Source organism: Theropithecus gelada, chromosome 2 (genome assembly GCF_003255815.1).
Source record: "Theropithecus gelada isolate Dixy chromosome 2, Tgel_1.0, whole genome shotgun sequence".
NCBI classification, from domain to species: Eukaryota; Metazoa; Chordata; class Mammalia; order Primates; family Cercopithecidae; genus Theropithecus; species Theropithecus gelada.
In genome coordinates this window covers 99,147,677-99,164,044 of record NC_037669.1, presented here as the reverse complement: position 1 = coordinate 99,164,044, position 16,368 = coordinate 99,147,677, and the positions used below count along the sequence as shown (strand labels likewise).

The 16,368-nt window shown below is 39.6% G+C and overlaps 1 protein-coding gene across 6 annotated transcripts in view; it reads left to right on the top strand.

Annotated features, from left to right (window-relative positions):
- The first annotated feature begins 2,248 nt into the window (after positions 1-2,248).
- The window catches only part of CTNNB1 (catenin beta 1), a 45,580-nt gene continuing 31,460 nt past the window's right edge, over positions 2,249-16,368 (top strand). For 2 of the 6 annotated variants that reach the window (XM_025376625.1, XM_025376624.1), the window contains exon 1: positions 6,784-7,003. The gene's annotated coding sequence lies outside the window, so the exon portion shown is untranslated. Of the gene's footprint in view, positions 2,281-2,963; positions 3,041-6,758; positions 7,004-16,368 lie in introns of those variants that run through there. The other 4 variants (XM_025376626.1, XM_025376627.1, XM_025376623.1 and 1 more) reach the window with 4 other exon arrangements.

Genomic DNA, 16,368 nt, shown 5'->3' with positions numbered 1-16,368 from the left:
AACAAACCACCCCAAAACAAATTGGCTTACAACAACTACCCTTTTTTAAATTGTTCAGAATCGGCACTATGTCACTTGTACTGACAATCTACGAATAAGGGTTCTGAAAGGTAAGTCATATGAGGAAGGGTTGAAAGAACTGGGATAGGTTTGTATGAAAAAAGAACATTAATAAGAAAAAGGAATATGTGTGTTAGACATGTAGTATCTTTATTTCTTACAGCTTAGTTTCTAATACAATTTATAGTGGACAGAAAAATATCTTGAACGGACAACCCCTTGAAGCAACAGAAATTAAAGTCATTTTTCTTTTCCCAGAATGATTTTATAATTAAAGAACTATATGATTTCAGCGAGTTCCATTTGGTAGAATGACACTGTCAGCTGACATGAAAATTACTAGAAATTCCCAGTGGAGATGTATATATTTCATACTTGTCCACTTTCCTCATTTTTATCATGGAATTGGCTATTTCTGCCTCTTCTTTTTAAAAGAAAATCAATATGACCTTTGCTTCTTTTTCTTTTTCCCCCTAACTCAAATTCTACAATTGTCAATTCAAAACATGAACAGATTTGAAAACAGATTATGAAGAAAAAGCTTTAGTACAAACAAAAGAAAAATGGAGTAAAATGCATGTCCATCGCTGCATGAGAAATGGTGTGACAAACATGCGGTACCTCTCCACAGAGAATGGTAGTGACTAAGAGCTTTGCCTGTCCACCTAAAAAGAGGATGTGAAATAAAATATATTTTAAAGAAAATCCACGTAAATGCAGTGTCCCTTCTGGGTATAGCTGGAACAGTGTTCTGTTTGAATACTTTTATACCTTCGCTTAGAACTAAAATTCCTCCAAAGTTATACCAAAATGCTGTTAAAATATATGCATTGTATAAGCAACAACTGTATTATAAGATTTAGCATTACATTTTAAGATCATCTAATATAATAAAATTTAACAACCAATAACTTTTAAAATTTGGCCATGATAAAATTTATTTCTTTTGCTTTTTAACAAACAAAAAATTAAGACTGCAATACAAACAAAAATATCATTTCTTTGGGCAGCATTATTAGGAGAAAAATCAGAAATCACTACATCCTTACCCTAAGAATTTTTTAGACAAGTAGTTAAAAAAAAAACATTCAATCTGTATGTTCTTCTACTTTTCTAGGTCCAAAGTTATTTTTTGCTGAATGGTACAAAATAGAAAATGGACATTTGCTTCTGGCACTGTGACCTTCTCTAGGCCCTGCCCATGTTACTCTGATACAACATATTTCTGGCACACACTTGTGATACAACCAGCAACCACTCTCCTTAAACACTCAACTTGACAGCAGGTGAAAGGGAAGAGAAAATTTTCTTTTGCATCAATAAAGAGTGCTACACTATAAACACACTTTCTTCTTTGATAAGATAGATGATTTTTAAAAATTATTAATTCAGTTAGGTAATTGCTCAACACTTATTTTTTTCCAGTTATACACATGGAAACATGTAATTTTTGTTCTGAAACCAACGAAGCTCATAAATATTATAAACTACTTATATTTTTAAAAATGAAATCTATAGCTTATCCATATGTTTTCCAACTAAGACACAGTATAAAACCTCTATGTTTTAAAATGCCATAGTCTCCATATATACCCACACATACATATACACATCGATGTAACTCCACACTTACCTATTGATGACTTAACCTTTTAGCATGGATTGGTGAGGGGCAGGGGGAAAAGAACTGGGGAGAATTTTTTTTCAATAGGTATATTTACTAAACAGGACATTTTACTCAGTATTTTGTTTTAGTGTGTGGGGGGAATCATAATTGTATTTAGACTTTATATGGCAAGGGTTACTCAGTTCACAGCAGAAGCACCTACAGCAAATTAATTTGTTGTAGCACATTAATTATCTCATAGCTTCTATTTAGGCTGCAGCTGTTGCTATTATGTTAATAATATTTTTTATTACCACTGTATACAACAGGTTATGGCAATAATAGAAATATCTTTCTCTCTCTTTTTTTTGGCTTCTCCCCGCTCCCGTTGTTTCCATTTTTCTATGTCAGAAGGGGAGAATGAAAGAAATTTAGGCAAATTAAGCCCCAAAGCGCACTATAATTTTCTATTTCTGAACTGATTTGTAAGAGAATGGGTAACTGAAATTAGCAAAGAATCACCCCACACAAAGATGGCGCGTGCAGAATTTGTGAAAGCGAAAAAGAAGACGAAGGAGAAGCAAAGAGGGACGGAATACTGCAGTGCTAGGGTGGTGAGTGTTTGGATGGGGGCGGGGAAAATGCTGCAGTTTTCATGAAATAATAAGGTGGGGGAAAAAAAGGCATACAAAGAGTAGGTTTTTCATTGTTTGTAAAATATAAACACAGATGAATTCTGTCTTTGGTTTGTTCATGCTTTTCACTCTGCACAGCAGGGATGTTCTTAAGAAGTTGCCCTCTGCGAAATTTCACTAAATGGGAACCGTGGACCCTGCATGATGGGATTATAATCACACCAGCCACTCCTTTTACATAATTTTTTGTTTAAGATCCAGTAAGACTCCCTGTTTTTAATACATATAAAGCAATAGACATGTATATGTCGATAAACTGAGGGTTTGCGTCCCTATTGCCTAGTGCAAGCTAAAACAAAAAACCGGTGATATCACATCTACAAATCTCAATGGATTCAAAAACAATATGAAAATTTTTAGCTGACAAGAACATGTCTGCTGCCTGCAGTCCCTGCAATAGCTCACCATGTTGCCTACTAACCAAAAGATCAAAAATTATCGATTTCATGGCGCTGCGAGGTCTGGAAAGAAAAGCTACTTTAAAATTTGCATTGTTTAAGAAATGACTTAAAAGAATCATTTTTTTCTGAACACGTTGGAAGGTGAAAATGGCTTGTTTTAATCTTATCCATGATTTACTATAATTCTATTATTTTCAGCAGCTGGAGTCCAGAAATGATTTTTTTCGATGAATTTAGGATTTTGCCGCAGTATACATCTGCAGTCCCAGAATCCTCCGGTAAGTTAATCCTTCTTGCGATGGGAAACGCCTTTAACCTTCTTGTGAATGAAATATCTGCAACCATTTTGAAATTTTTAATAGTGGGGTGTGTGTGTGTGTGCACGTGCGTGTGTTGCGGGTGTGTGTCTCCAAAGCATGATTTCTTAGAAATGCAGCGGTACTTGTGTGAGTTCTTAGAAACATTGAGAAACATATATACCTTTATGTTCTTTGAATATCATGGATGATGACTCCATTGCTTCTCCTTCATACTTTGTATGGTAGCCATTAAAATGTACTTCCTTAGTATGGGAAACCAATGAAGGCCTCGAGAACACATAACTTCAAGCATGTAGGGTGTTCCTGACATAACTGAAGTGACCAGGCCATAGCAACCACCATGGCCATTGCCTCCCGCCACCTTCACCGCCCCTCCCTCGCTCTGCAGTATACATCAGCTGCAAGCTTTCCACAGTGGCTTTCCGCCGAACTTGCCCAGTGGGTTCCTAGATTACTTCTGCGTGCGAGAATAGCCAACCATGTAGTCTGACAAGAGGTATTTACAACTGCTTAGCCTGTTCAGCTGGAAAGAAATCAAAAGATAACACCGAACCCCGAGATGATGTATTACAAATCAAAAGTCCCAATCCATAAATAGCCCACTTGATGAACTGCTAAATGAAAAGCTGATCCTGATTGTTGTCCAGTGTTTTTACATTGTCCTAAGAAATATTTTTAACAAGCCTTCTTGGAGAGTTGGGATTGTTTTTAAATGCATGGAATATTATTCTTACCTTTCTGCTGGGAGAGGAGCCTTCCGAGGGGATTCGGATGTAGAGTCCAAGGGAGACCACACCCTAGTTTCACAGCTTGTTTTCTACCGTTTCTGCTTCTTTTTAAATAGGGTTAACAGATACAATTTTACATTAATTTAAGAGCCTTAATCACATGGAGCCAGTCATCCATTTCCCTCTCTCTAAGGGAAGCTCATTGTCCTAGGTGCTCAATAAATGTTTAATTAATGGATTTGATAGAGTTAAGTAAAAGTGAACGAACCTTCTTTACAATGCTGGCATATTTCTGTGATTTATATTTCTGTCTGAAGTGTGAAATAATCTGGGCTTTTTTTTTTTTTTCTCTTAAAGGTAATCAAAAGCCTCTGTTTTAGGGAAGGGATGCCTTACATTCAGGTTCGATCTACCACTGCTTTATATGCCAGTGGCCTGATAGCGTGAAAAGAAATATCTTCTCTTTTAAACTAGCTGGAGACATTTTTGATTTCTAAGAACACAGCCTAAAAATTAGAACAACTTGTCTGTCGCCATTTTATAAAATTAATTTATGTCAAACCCAGGGTGACTGGCTCTAGAAGGAAAAGGCATAAAACAGATAACCAATTGTTTTTATGAAATGTATTGTCCAAAGTCAATTTAAAAAAATTATTTTACAAAATTACTTATTTTACCAAACTCAGGTATTTTGATAATGTATTTTTCTTTGATTTAATGATAGTGTTTGTCTTCATTACATAGAAGTTATTCATCTCCTATTTTTGGTGAGACAACTAGAACAATTTCTGCTTTACGAAACATGCAAATAAAAATTAGGAGCTATGTTAAATTTAACTTGCTTTAATGCTAGTCAACCTGTAATTCTTCAGTACACTTAATATGATGGGAAAAACAGCAAGCTGCGCTGTTGCAAATTTTACATTTTCTTTAATAATATGTATTTGTTTACGGTGCCAAATGGGATTAAAAATCATAATTCTAAATTTAAAGTATTTAAATTATAGAAAAATGATTCCATTATTTTGATAATGGAACAGAGAAATACAAATACAGAAATGTTTTTATCCTTTAGATCTTCTAATGGTGCAGATATTTCTTAACCAATTTCAAGAGTGCCTTATTCAACAACAAAAAAGCTGCACATAGAAAAAGCAAACATGTTTAAAAAAAAAAAAAAGGCCCTGTAAAAGTGGTTAATTTGTCGTCTGATTTTTAATATATGACTTTAATCAATTGCATATTCCTTAATTCCCAAATGACAATTAAAATTAGGAATCAGTACCTGAAAACGCCATTTATACTTTTGAGTTTGTATTAGAAACATGGCTTTGATGAAATGCCTTTTTCGGTTCCTTTTTTTTTTTGAATTGTGACCACAACCAATAGCTATACTTAATTCTACAGAATTAGTAGGAAAGATACAAATGAGAAGGTCTTTCTAGACAATGGATCTCATTGAACATCATCTTACTGTGTACACTTTTTCCACTGCAGTGGCCCACATGTGCTATGGTGACAGACGGCAGTTGGCATTACCACTTACATAGTAAAATATCTTTAAGACAAAAATAAGTTATTTAAAGAATATGCTGGCCCTGAAACATGAGCTATGCTTAAACTACACATCCCACCTCCATGAGTGAATGAATAAATGGGTTTTCTGCCTGCATCTATGTATTAAGACCTATTGTTTGCTTGTATTAATTGTAGTCCTGGGATAAAAGCATAGAGGTAACTTTCACTGTTGCTTTTTGTACTCTCTCCAATGTTTTGGAGGAAAAATAAGCACAAACAATAGGCTAGAGAAAGTGAATCGATCATAATTGTTGCAGCTTTGACAAGCGTCTATTTTGCTGGATTACAATGGGAAACATTTTTCAGTTTATTGAAATGAATTACAAAATGCTTTTAAATAGAAAATTAGTTTAAAAAATTAGAGGCTGCCTAATCGATAGCTTTCTCTATAAAAACATACTTGTATTTCTCAAATAAGTAATACCGTAAAAATCTTTTTCTCCAAAGAAAAATCCCCACAAATAAATCTATTGATACCTAGTGACAAGTGGAACCAGATAAAAATGGAATCTATAAGAATTAACCTAATTGACAGCGCTCTGGAGCTAATCCATTTCCATTAGTTATTTGTTCACAGTAGGTACTCATAAGGACTTGTTGAATTGCGGGCTTGGCGCCCATTCTACGAAGAGTTTACAGCCTTCGTGAGTGGGGATAGAAGGCGGCTCGGCCCGCTTATTCAGGTTGAAATTCAAGCTGAACAGCCTGCTGAGAGATGGGATCCACCATCCGGGCAGTGGGGGGCTTTGGGGGTGCTGTGAGACTGGTCTGCGACCCAGGTCCAGCAGCGAGTGTGCGGCACAGACGGCAAGGTCGGCGAAGCCCCCTAACCCGCGCCCGGTCAGAGAGCCCGCCGGCCGGCGACCGGGCAGCGGCGGCACCCGGGAGCGCCCCAAGCCGGGCGGGCGCTGACCCCGAGCCCCTACTGCCGCCCTGGCCCCGAACTTCCGCCCTCCCAGGACCTGTCCCGTCCACCCCGCGTGGTCCCCGAAGACCAGGGCCGAGGTGCCACCTTCCGCAGGCCGCGGGAAAGGCGCGCAGAGTCCTGCAGCTGCTCTCCCGGTTCGGGAAACGCGGGGGGCGGGGGTGACGGGCTTGGGACAGGGGAGGATACCGGGGCCACGTTCCCCAACCCAGGCCGCGGGGGCCCGGCCTCCCCGACGCAGACCACGGCGCCCTCAAGAGTTGCCCTCAGGTCCCGCGCTGCGGGCAACCGCCAGCCGTCACCCCGGGGAGCGTCCGTAGCGTGCCCCGGTACCCCGCCCCGGCCCGGGGCGCTAAGACGGCGGCTGACTGCTGGGCGGCGCGGGGACTACTTTCCACCGCCCTGTCGCGCCCCGCCCCTTGTCCTCGCGCCGCGGAACGCTCCGCGCTCCGCGCTGCGCCGGCGGCGGCAGGATACAGCAGCTTTTGGGCGACTTATAAGAGCTCCTTGTGCGGCGCCATTTTAAGCCTCTTGGTCTGTGGCAGTCGTGTTGGCCCGGCCCCGAGAGCGGAGAGCGAGGGGAGGCGGAGACGGAGGAAGGTCCGAGGAGCAGCTTCAGTCCTCGCCGAGCCGCCACCGCAGGTCGAGGACGGTCGGACTCCCGCGACGGGAGGAGCCTGTTCCCCTGAGGTGCTTGGGCGCTCCTTTCCTTATCCTTCCGGGGCTGCTCCAGCTTCCTCTCGGAGCCAAACTTCGTCGCAGGCGCGCGGTCCGGGCGGCGGGCTGGGAGCCCGGCTGGGCGCAGCCGGGAGGCCTGGGGTTGGGAGTGGGGGGCTCAGGTAGGGGACGGTGGGGGCGGGCCGCGCCCGGGGCGCGGAGGGCGGCGGCCGGGCCCGGGTTCCGGTCGTGCTGCCTCTCGGGGGCCCCGGGGGCATCGCTTGCGGGGAGGGGGTGCCGCGGGTGCGCGTCCAGGAGCCCGGATGGCCGGCGGGGTGGGGGTGGGGGTCTGTGGTTTCCGTCCGGGGCTCTGGCCTTGGCCGAGTTTGGGGGAGGGACCCTGTGCCTTGGGATGCGCCGGGGCCGGGGTGGGGGGCGGGGTGGGGACGGGGGGGCTCCGCCTTCTCAGCTCCTGCGGCGAGTTGGGGTTCGGGCGCTGAGGCAGGGACGCCACCCTAGGTCCCATCAGTCCTGGGGATCGGACCAGTGGACTTTCTCTTAAGATTTCTTCTTTAGTTCTTAAGAATAGAAGTGTTATTATTTTTTTTAATACCCTGGCTATGTAAGTTTGAATCGAAGCAACTTGAAACGTTAGAGTAACTAAACTCTTAGTGCAGCCGGTGCGATGCGTCAGTAGGGTGTGCACATGAAAAATCCATGTCTTGCACCTATATTTTAGTGTACTGTGCAGGTGAGTGAAAACAGTGGATAATGTACTGAGAGTCTTATGGATTTATGGTAGTGGGCATGAGACCCTGGTGAAATAAGAGGGTGGAGGAAGGCGAAGGTGATGGCTTACTGTTTTTTACCAAGTGAACTGCAGGATTCAGCCTCTGACTCGGAACGCTTCGAGAATTTTGTTCGTAGAAATAATTTAAATGTATTCAAATAGTTTGATGGCAGCTAAAATTGGGTTTTAGAGGATGTTGTTTTTTCAGCGGAGTGAATTTTCCCTTCGCTCCAAAACTGGCCAAATGGAATTCAAGCACTGCAACTTCTTTGAGTGTTTTGTCTGGAGAGAGGACTTTGAACCGAGACTTTTCGAAGTTAAGTTCCTATAGCCTGCTTCTCAATTTGCCAAGCTTGAAAGCTTTGGCAGTTGGGTGTAGTTGTTGCCTTACGTTCTCTTCCCTTTTGGAGGGAGCATTGTCTCATACTTTGTATCTTCCAGACATCTGTGGTCTTCCCCCGTCCCCGGCCCCCCACCCCTCGAGTTTGTGAGTGGTGAATGAAGAGAGACTAGGCTGCTGGTATGCAGAGGTCGGCAAAAGGAAATCGAGGAGTGGTTTTAGTGAAATGGGAGCTTTGTATCTTGAATAATGGTGGCTTAGGCTAGACATCAACTTAAAGAGACGGCAGCATTTCCTTTCATAAAGTCTAGGCTAATGTTTTTCAGATCGCTAAGTTGTAGTTTGTCTGGAATTTAGGTAGCCATTTCAGTATTTGTCACATGGTGAACGAACATTCAGTACCTTCAGATGTCTTCGTATTGACTTGTATTCATCCTAAGAAATATTAAATATAGCCTCAAGTGTTATTTATGTTGTACCGCTGGTTTATTCCCTGCTTAAATTATTAACATACATTTCTACTTTGGAGGCTTTTCATTTGAACTGAGGCTGTGCGACATTTATTTTACTTTTATATTTAGATCTTTGAAAATCTCTGATTAAAAAAAAGTACCCTTCAGGGTTTGAGGATGTACTTTCACACCAGACAAAATGTGGCTAATTTGCGCCCAATATTCATTACTTTGACCTAACCTTTGTTCTGAAGGCCATGTACAAGGACAAGGCCCTGAGATTATTGCAACAGTAACTTGAAAAACTTTCAGAAGTCTATTCTGTAGGATTAAAGGAATACTGAGACTATTCAAGTTTGAAGTCCTGGGGGTGGGGAAAAGTAAAAACCTGTGCTAGAAAGCTTAGTATAGCATGTAACTGTAGAGTCCTGTGGAGTCCTGAGTCTCCCACAGACCAGAACAGTCATTTAAAAGTTTTCGGGAAAAACCGACTTAAAAAAAAAGGGGGGCTAATAAAAAAAATGAAGCATTTAACAGTGTTCAGGTTTCAGAGTATTGAAGAGGGGTTTTTTTTTTTTTAACTGTTATCTGATTATTTCCTTTACTAACATGATATAGAAAAGTGTATTTCCAATATTAAAATTTATCAGACTGAGCTTACTGTTCCCGTTGATGACTGGAATAAAAATTGGCATAAGTGAAGGTCTGTATGCTTGTTTTCATAACACCACCACCAAGATAGAAAACGAGGAGGCAAGTTTCTTCAAGGGTATTTTGAAATGTGTTAGCAAAACTCTTGCAGATACTCTTTTTTGTTATAGGATGAGGTGGGGAGAGGCGCATGCTAAGTATTGTTGAAACTAGGGATGTAGAGAATTAAAAGTTTGATATAATTATTTTGTAGTTATAAGTAGCAGTGAAATTAAATCTCCTGCAGTAGACTATGTAAGTATATTTAGCCAAATGAAACTTCAGTGTTACTGAAATGAAATAATACATCTGTCCTGTTACAAGATTATTTTTATTTCTCTTGTGGTTTCCTAGTTGCTGATAATCAATAATTGTAGATGAGTAGGTGGTAAGTTTTAAGTTTGTACTTTGAGCTTAGTCGGAAGCATGCTTGACTGCCAACCCAGGGCACAAAGGATGAAGGGTTTTAGAACTGGACAAACTTCTAACAAAAGGTATTTGCAACTCTTTTGTAGTGTGTCATGTTGATTTGTGACATTGTTTTTGAAAATACTGTGTTAACTTAGTTTTGTTGTAGCCCTCTTTTTATTGAAACTGTGGTATCTATTGTTGAAACTCCTTGAGAGCATTTTTATACCGTAAAAGTGAATAGTAAACATAGCCCAGGAGCTGCTTCTGGTTTGTCCATCGTATGTAGCCATTGCCTCCTTGTACCCTCATTGAGAAGATACTGATTTGCAGATTCAGTTGTCCTTCTTTAACAGACTATGTAATATTGCAGTTGTGATTGTGATAGGTAAGTGGGCCAATCGGTTAAAATAAATACATACTTCTCAGGTTTCACAAAAGGAATATAATATGATTTGTGTTGATTGAAATGAGTAGGAGTTAACTCCTGTAGTTTTTCATCACTTAAACTCGGGGAAAGCTCTTTATTTCCTCTGTTTACTTAAGAATGCTGCTTTTGTGTTTCATGCAAGACTGAGCTTGACTCAGTTTGAAACCTAGTCTCATCTGTTGAGGCCTGAACCCTGCTGTCCTTGAGGTATGCATATAATTTGCTTCCTCCCTAAGGAAAAAACAGCTCTTGAAAGATAAAGTCAATCACATTAGGAACCCGTTTTTAGGGTTTAGCCACTTTTTTTTTTTTTTTTTTAAACTTAGAGGCATCTCTTCTGTTAAGAGACATTCCCCAGTCTCAAAGTTTCCCTCAACTTTGTGAGTAGTGTTGGAGCATGTTTTCATTGCATGCTTGGGTCATGTTGAGTGCCCTCCAGTGGATATAGTATAATGCTTGTGATTTTTTTTTTTTTTTTTAATTCCAAACAAGTTTATGTGGAATATATTTATGAATAGTTCTGATGAGGGAGAATCACCTAAGAAACCTTTGATTTTTGAAATCATGTTACTGCTAATTAAAATACAGGCTTGAGAAAATGTCTTCTCAGCCAATATTTGCAGTAAAAAAGTTGGGAGGTTTTTTTGAGGTCACTTTGAATAGGCAGTTCTGCTTAAATATATCGTAATGATAAACCAGAATCTCATTATAGTACTTTAGGAAGTAAAAGATCATGATGTTTAGCTATATTGATGAATTACAGCAACTGAAATTCTCAGAAAAAAATAATGAAGATGTGAATTGTCAGTTTGTCTCAAATCAGTCACAGAGTAAAACATAAGTGCTCAACTTGATTATATTAGGAAATAGAAATGAAGGCAATTGAGCCAGTGTATGTGACCTAAAATATAATGCCCTTAGTTACCATAGGGTTGGTTTCATTTGTACGTAGTGGTGGGCCATGTGGAATTGTGTTTTGCCCTTTGAATTTTTTCTTAAAGAGCTTTCTCTAGGCTCCTATGTTAAAGTTCATGGTTTTTCTGTTAGTAATATTATTCTCTGAAAATCCATGTTTCAAATCAATCTAATTAGCAACAGGAATGAAGCTTATTCTAAATTGGCTTTTGGAAGTTACACGGTCAGCATATGGAAATATTTCAGGGTTTAGATTAAAAAAATTTTTTTTTTCAGAATATGTTGTTGGAATGAAAATGTTAACATAGGGAGGGAAAATGACAGTTATCAGTGATTGCTTTACTTTGCCTATGGAATTCAGTGTCATTTTGTGGAAACTGGTATATGATTTTTTTTTTTTTTTTACTACTTAAGAAATGTATTATTGCTATATTTAGGGTTTTTTTTTTTTTTTAAGGCAAGAATGCTTCAAGTGCTTTATGTGAATGATTATTTCAGGGTGGATTAAATATTCCTCCGTCAGGGACAATACTTGTAAATTAGTGATTTCCAAGTTGGTGCTTAGTATTTCCAACATTTACTGTCTGTAAGCTTCTGTTCTGATTTTTCAAGAGTTTTCTAAGAAAATGAGAGTAGGCTTCAAAGTTCTTTGAAAAATTATGTACATACAACTTACTGAAAAAAATGGCTACTGGGGACTTAATTTTTCTCCTGAAATGGGTTACTTGCCTTCATTAATGTAGCATACTACAATTTGATGTTCAAGATACGTTACTAAGAATAAGATCGTTTTCACAAGCCTTATATAGGATTGGTCTTACTACATTATAGTGGGAATGGCTACTCAAATGTCTCCAGGGCCAGTTAGGTATTGGGTAAATGGGACCATGTGGACTGTTACAAATTGAAGTGCACATGAAGCAGCCAGTCATAAGCAGCTCCAGCCATTGTGTGGGAATACGGTTTACGTTGCCAGATCATCTGATTTCTTTCCCCTAAGTGGGAAATCCAGATAAATGTACATCTCTTGATTTTCAAGTGTCAGTGAACAAAATTCGTATTTTAAGATGCTGTATTCAGCACAAATTAAATACACTTATTTGCTGAATACTGCCAGTTTGTCCCTCTGCGGTAGTCCCGTTTGAAGTACAATGTTTTCATGATGATGATTCTGTGAAATAACTGGTTCTGTGAATGTACATAATTGAGCAGATAACATTGTTAAATTATTAGGTTTGTATTTATTTGGGCACTTGGGAAATGCCTTGTGTGAATTGATTATAGATTAGGAACTTAAAAGCAGGATTCATATTATTGACTTATTTTTGAAAACTGGGAAACCAACATTTTTAAAGTTAGGAGTTAAGATGGCCAGGTTCAAGGAAAAGGGGAAGTAACTTTCTCATTACTCGACCATCTTAAATAGAGTTCTTTAAGTGTATTTTTAAGAGGTCTCAAAACTTAATGTGAAGGCACTTAAAATGCTGGACAAATTCTGTGTATACAACTCACATCAGCCCTAAATTTTACTGGTCTTTAAATCATGTCCTTTTTACCAGAAGTTTGCATTTCTAAGCTAAATTATTACTGTTAGACTACATCCAAAACTTAAAAAACAGTTTAGGTAATTAAAAATTAATTGAATATGTTTTACTTAAATTAATGCCTTATGGCTTTTTGGTCAGTTTATGTAGGCAGTTAAATCGATTTTGGTTAAATCTTTTGCTACTAACAAGGTATTTCCAGAATTTGAGAAGTGGGGTAGGCGGGCGCGGTGACTCACGCCTGTAATCGCAGCAGTTTGGGTGGCTGGGGAGGGTGGATCACCTGAGGTCAGAAGCCTGAGATCAGCCTGGCCGACGTGGTGAAACCCTGTGTCTACTGAAAATACAAAAATTAGCAGGGCATGGTGGCAGGTGCCTGTGATCCCAGCTACTTGGAAGGCTGAAGCATGAGAATTGCTTGAACCCGGGAAGCAGAGGTTGCAGTGAGCTGAGATCACACCACTGCACTCCAGCCGGGTCAACAGAGCGAGACTCTTTCTCAAGAAAGAAAAGTGGGGTGTTTAGTCTTCAAACTCTGTGTTTAAGTGACTGGACTGAAAATGTAAATCATAGGCTGGCGTTGGTTTAGAAAATATCTGAAAATAATGCTATAGTCTGCAATTATTTTTATTACGATATGGTGTAAAATACAAGCAGATCAGTGGACCTTTTATGAAACATTAATCCTAGAGGCGTCTCACCCCCGGTCTATCCCACAATCTCCATGAGACTCTTCGTAGAACCACTGTAAAGTTTCTCTTGTAATATCCCAGAAGTTTCCTACCTCTGGTATCTTTTGAGCTTGTTCAAAAGGCTTCTCCCCCTCCCCCGCCCTATGATGGTTTGAAGAGTGTGAACATCTGAATGATGCTGGGGTGAAACTGCTTCATAACGCTTCCATTTTCTCCCCTATTTATTTCCATCTTTTAATTTTTTCACTAATATCCCCACGGTTTTACCCTGTTTTAGTAATTCACATATTGCTGGACTAATTCTTTTTAACTGACTTGTAACAGATATGTTAAACCGTTTAAAACTTGGGGGGTATTTTTAACCTACTTTAAGTTAATTTCAAGTTAGTCTACATGGCATATAAACCTTATGATTAATAAATCTTAAATGCTGGTAGCTGAGTTGGAAGCCAAAGATGTACAAAAAATCTGAAGGGTTTGGTTTAGTTTGATAAACCTCTCTTACAGGGTTTTGTAATAGTAGCAATATATATATGTGCATATATATAGCATACCTTACTGGACGTCCATATAAAAATGTGTAAGAAGTTAAATTTACTGCAAAATGTCTTGGGAGTGCAATTTGAAGATGATCTTAAGTGGTGATAGTAATTTGCTACACTGAGGGATAGTTGTTGCAAACTGCTCCCAATTTTCCTTTACCATGAAGTAAACGAAACAGCTGTAATAGGGATTACTTACTGTACTCTTTCTTTTTTAAGTATAATTAAGTGGTTTTGGGGTAAGGGTGTAGGGAGTGAGTGTCTTTGAAGTTTGGCATACACTAGATGAATGCCACATGTATAAGGGAGGAACAGCGGATTCTTGGAAATATTTTTCAATCCAAGTAACTTGGGAGGCTTCCAAGTGGAGTTCAATTCCCCTGTGTAGGGAAGTGCTGAGGTAGACCCTTAAATTCCTTTCTGAGCCGTTGTTGAATGTCCTCAAACTTTGCTTATACTTTATAGTTCGTTTAGATACAAAAGTTACAAACTAAATTCTATTTAGGAAACATAGTACGCTGACATAGCGCTTTAAATAGATTATGAATTTAGTGTATCAATTTTCTGGCATTTTGCTGAATTTTGTTGTTTAGTTTTCAAGCCCAAGTATTTTGTTACTTTGTATATTGTAGTTGTCCTGCATTGATCACTGTTTCCTGCTTTAATTGTGCTGTCATTTTTCCTGGTTCCTGATTCAGAGTGCCAACCATTCTGTTCCCCATAGAATAAGAAATAAGAGGCTAGAAAGTTTAGAGATGAGATATCTAGGAATGCCTGAAGATCAAGGGTCACCCTTGAGGCAGAGTAATTATGGTTAAAATGGTATTGCTGATAAGTGGATGCTGGGAAATACTAATATTTGATTTTTTAGAAGAATACTTATTTCTCATGCTTGAAGAGCGCCCTTACTATATGCTAAAGGGCCTCAGGTTTTTCCTTATTGCCATTATGCTGCAGATTCTATTACGTTTGTCTGGAAAGATCTAAGACAGAAGGGCCGTTTAATACCTTCCCTTTTCTCCTCAACTTCTCCTGTCTTCCCCATCAGGAGCTAAATAGGAACCCCTTCACCTCGTTACCATCAAACTTCATCAATGGTCTGTCTTTACAATGAAGGAAGTAGTACTGCATACTGGTCAGAGGCCACTCCTGAGGCATGCCTTTTCAAGGACTTGTTACTTTAGTTACACTGGCCCTTCTGTGTTAACTCTTATCCCCCAGACTCTAATCCTGTTGCTTTTTTTGGTCGCCATCTCCTACCTTTCATCATCTGAAATCCATTCATTTTAACTTCTGGAATTCAGTTGTTAGAAAATCCTTTATATTCTCAATCTGTTGTGAGTGTTCGTTTCTTATTTCAGCTGTAACCTAGCCTTCTCTGCAAGAATGCTACTTCCCTTACAGCTCTCTCAAGTGGTGATTTTTTCCCTTCTTGCACACCTTGTAACACTGAACTAAGGGGTGTGTGGACTAAATGTCTGCTTTTTTCCCTCATTGTCACTTCTTGACCTTTCTTTTCCAAAACTTCAAGCTTTGACTTTCATGTGATCAAATTATACCACCCATTGCCCGTCTTTATTTCAAGCACCTGCAGACCTTGCTGGGTCATTCACATCCTTCCTTGATCACTTTATTAGCTCTTGGCTCATTGTTACTGTCTCTTATTTCTGTCATAATTCTTGATGACATCACTATCCATGTAGAGCAATACTGGTAAAGATGTGGTCTGGTAACTGTTACCTGTATGAATTAAGATAAGGAGTTATGCCAGAATGTAAGTCACCTGTGTCACTAAGTTTACTGTTTAGTTTAGCTTACTTTTTTTTGTAGCAAGATTTTGATGAAGGAAGCAGTATGTTGATTTACAGTCTGGTACAAACTTTGATATAGAAGATGCTTCCAATATCCTGGTCTCTTAGTTCCTTGATTTCTTCTCCTCCAGTAATCTTACTTTCTATCCTAAGTCAACTACACATTCCCATTGTCATATTCTAGACTACTCTGTCTTTTATCAGTAACTGTGCTCCCTTCCCCCAATCTCATTTCAGGCATCCCACTTTCTAATTCCTCTAGTAAATATGTCAACTCCAACAGCCCATCAGTCCCATTGGGACCTACAGTTTATCTATCCAAGCTTTTCCCTGTTCCTCACCCTCACTTCTATACAGCTGAAGTTTCATACTGAATTATAATGACTTTCTTGTATACACGTTCAACAGTCTTGTCCCTCCCTGGCTTCATGCCCAGTGGTCTCTTGTATCTATGACCATGTCTTTTACCTTCTCCTCTGTCACTGGAAGAACTGTAGCCTTCCAATATAAGGCCACCCAGTTCATTTGCACACCAGATTCCATCCCCTCTTGCTCTCAAGAATATTACTGTAGCATCTCTCGTTTCTTGTATCAGTGGTTTTTTCTACCCTACTGGCTCTTTCCATGAGCAAACATGCTATTATCCCATTATAAAAAAAATTTTTTTTCTCTCCATCTCTCCTTTTACTCTCCACCTCAGTCTCTGTTTCTCTTTCCAGCAAAATCACCTTGAAAAATTGCTTTATGCACTCCCTTTTTCTTTTGAACCCCTACCAGTGACCAC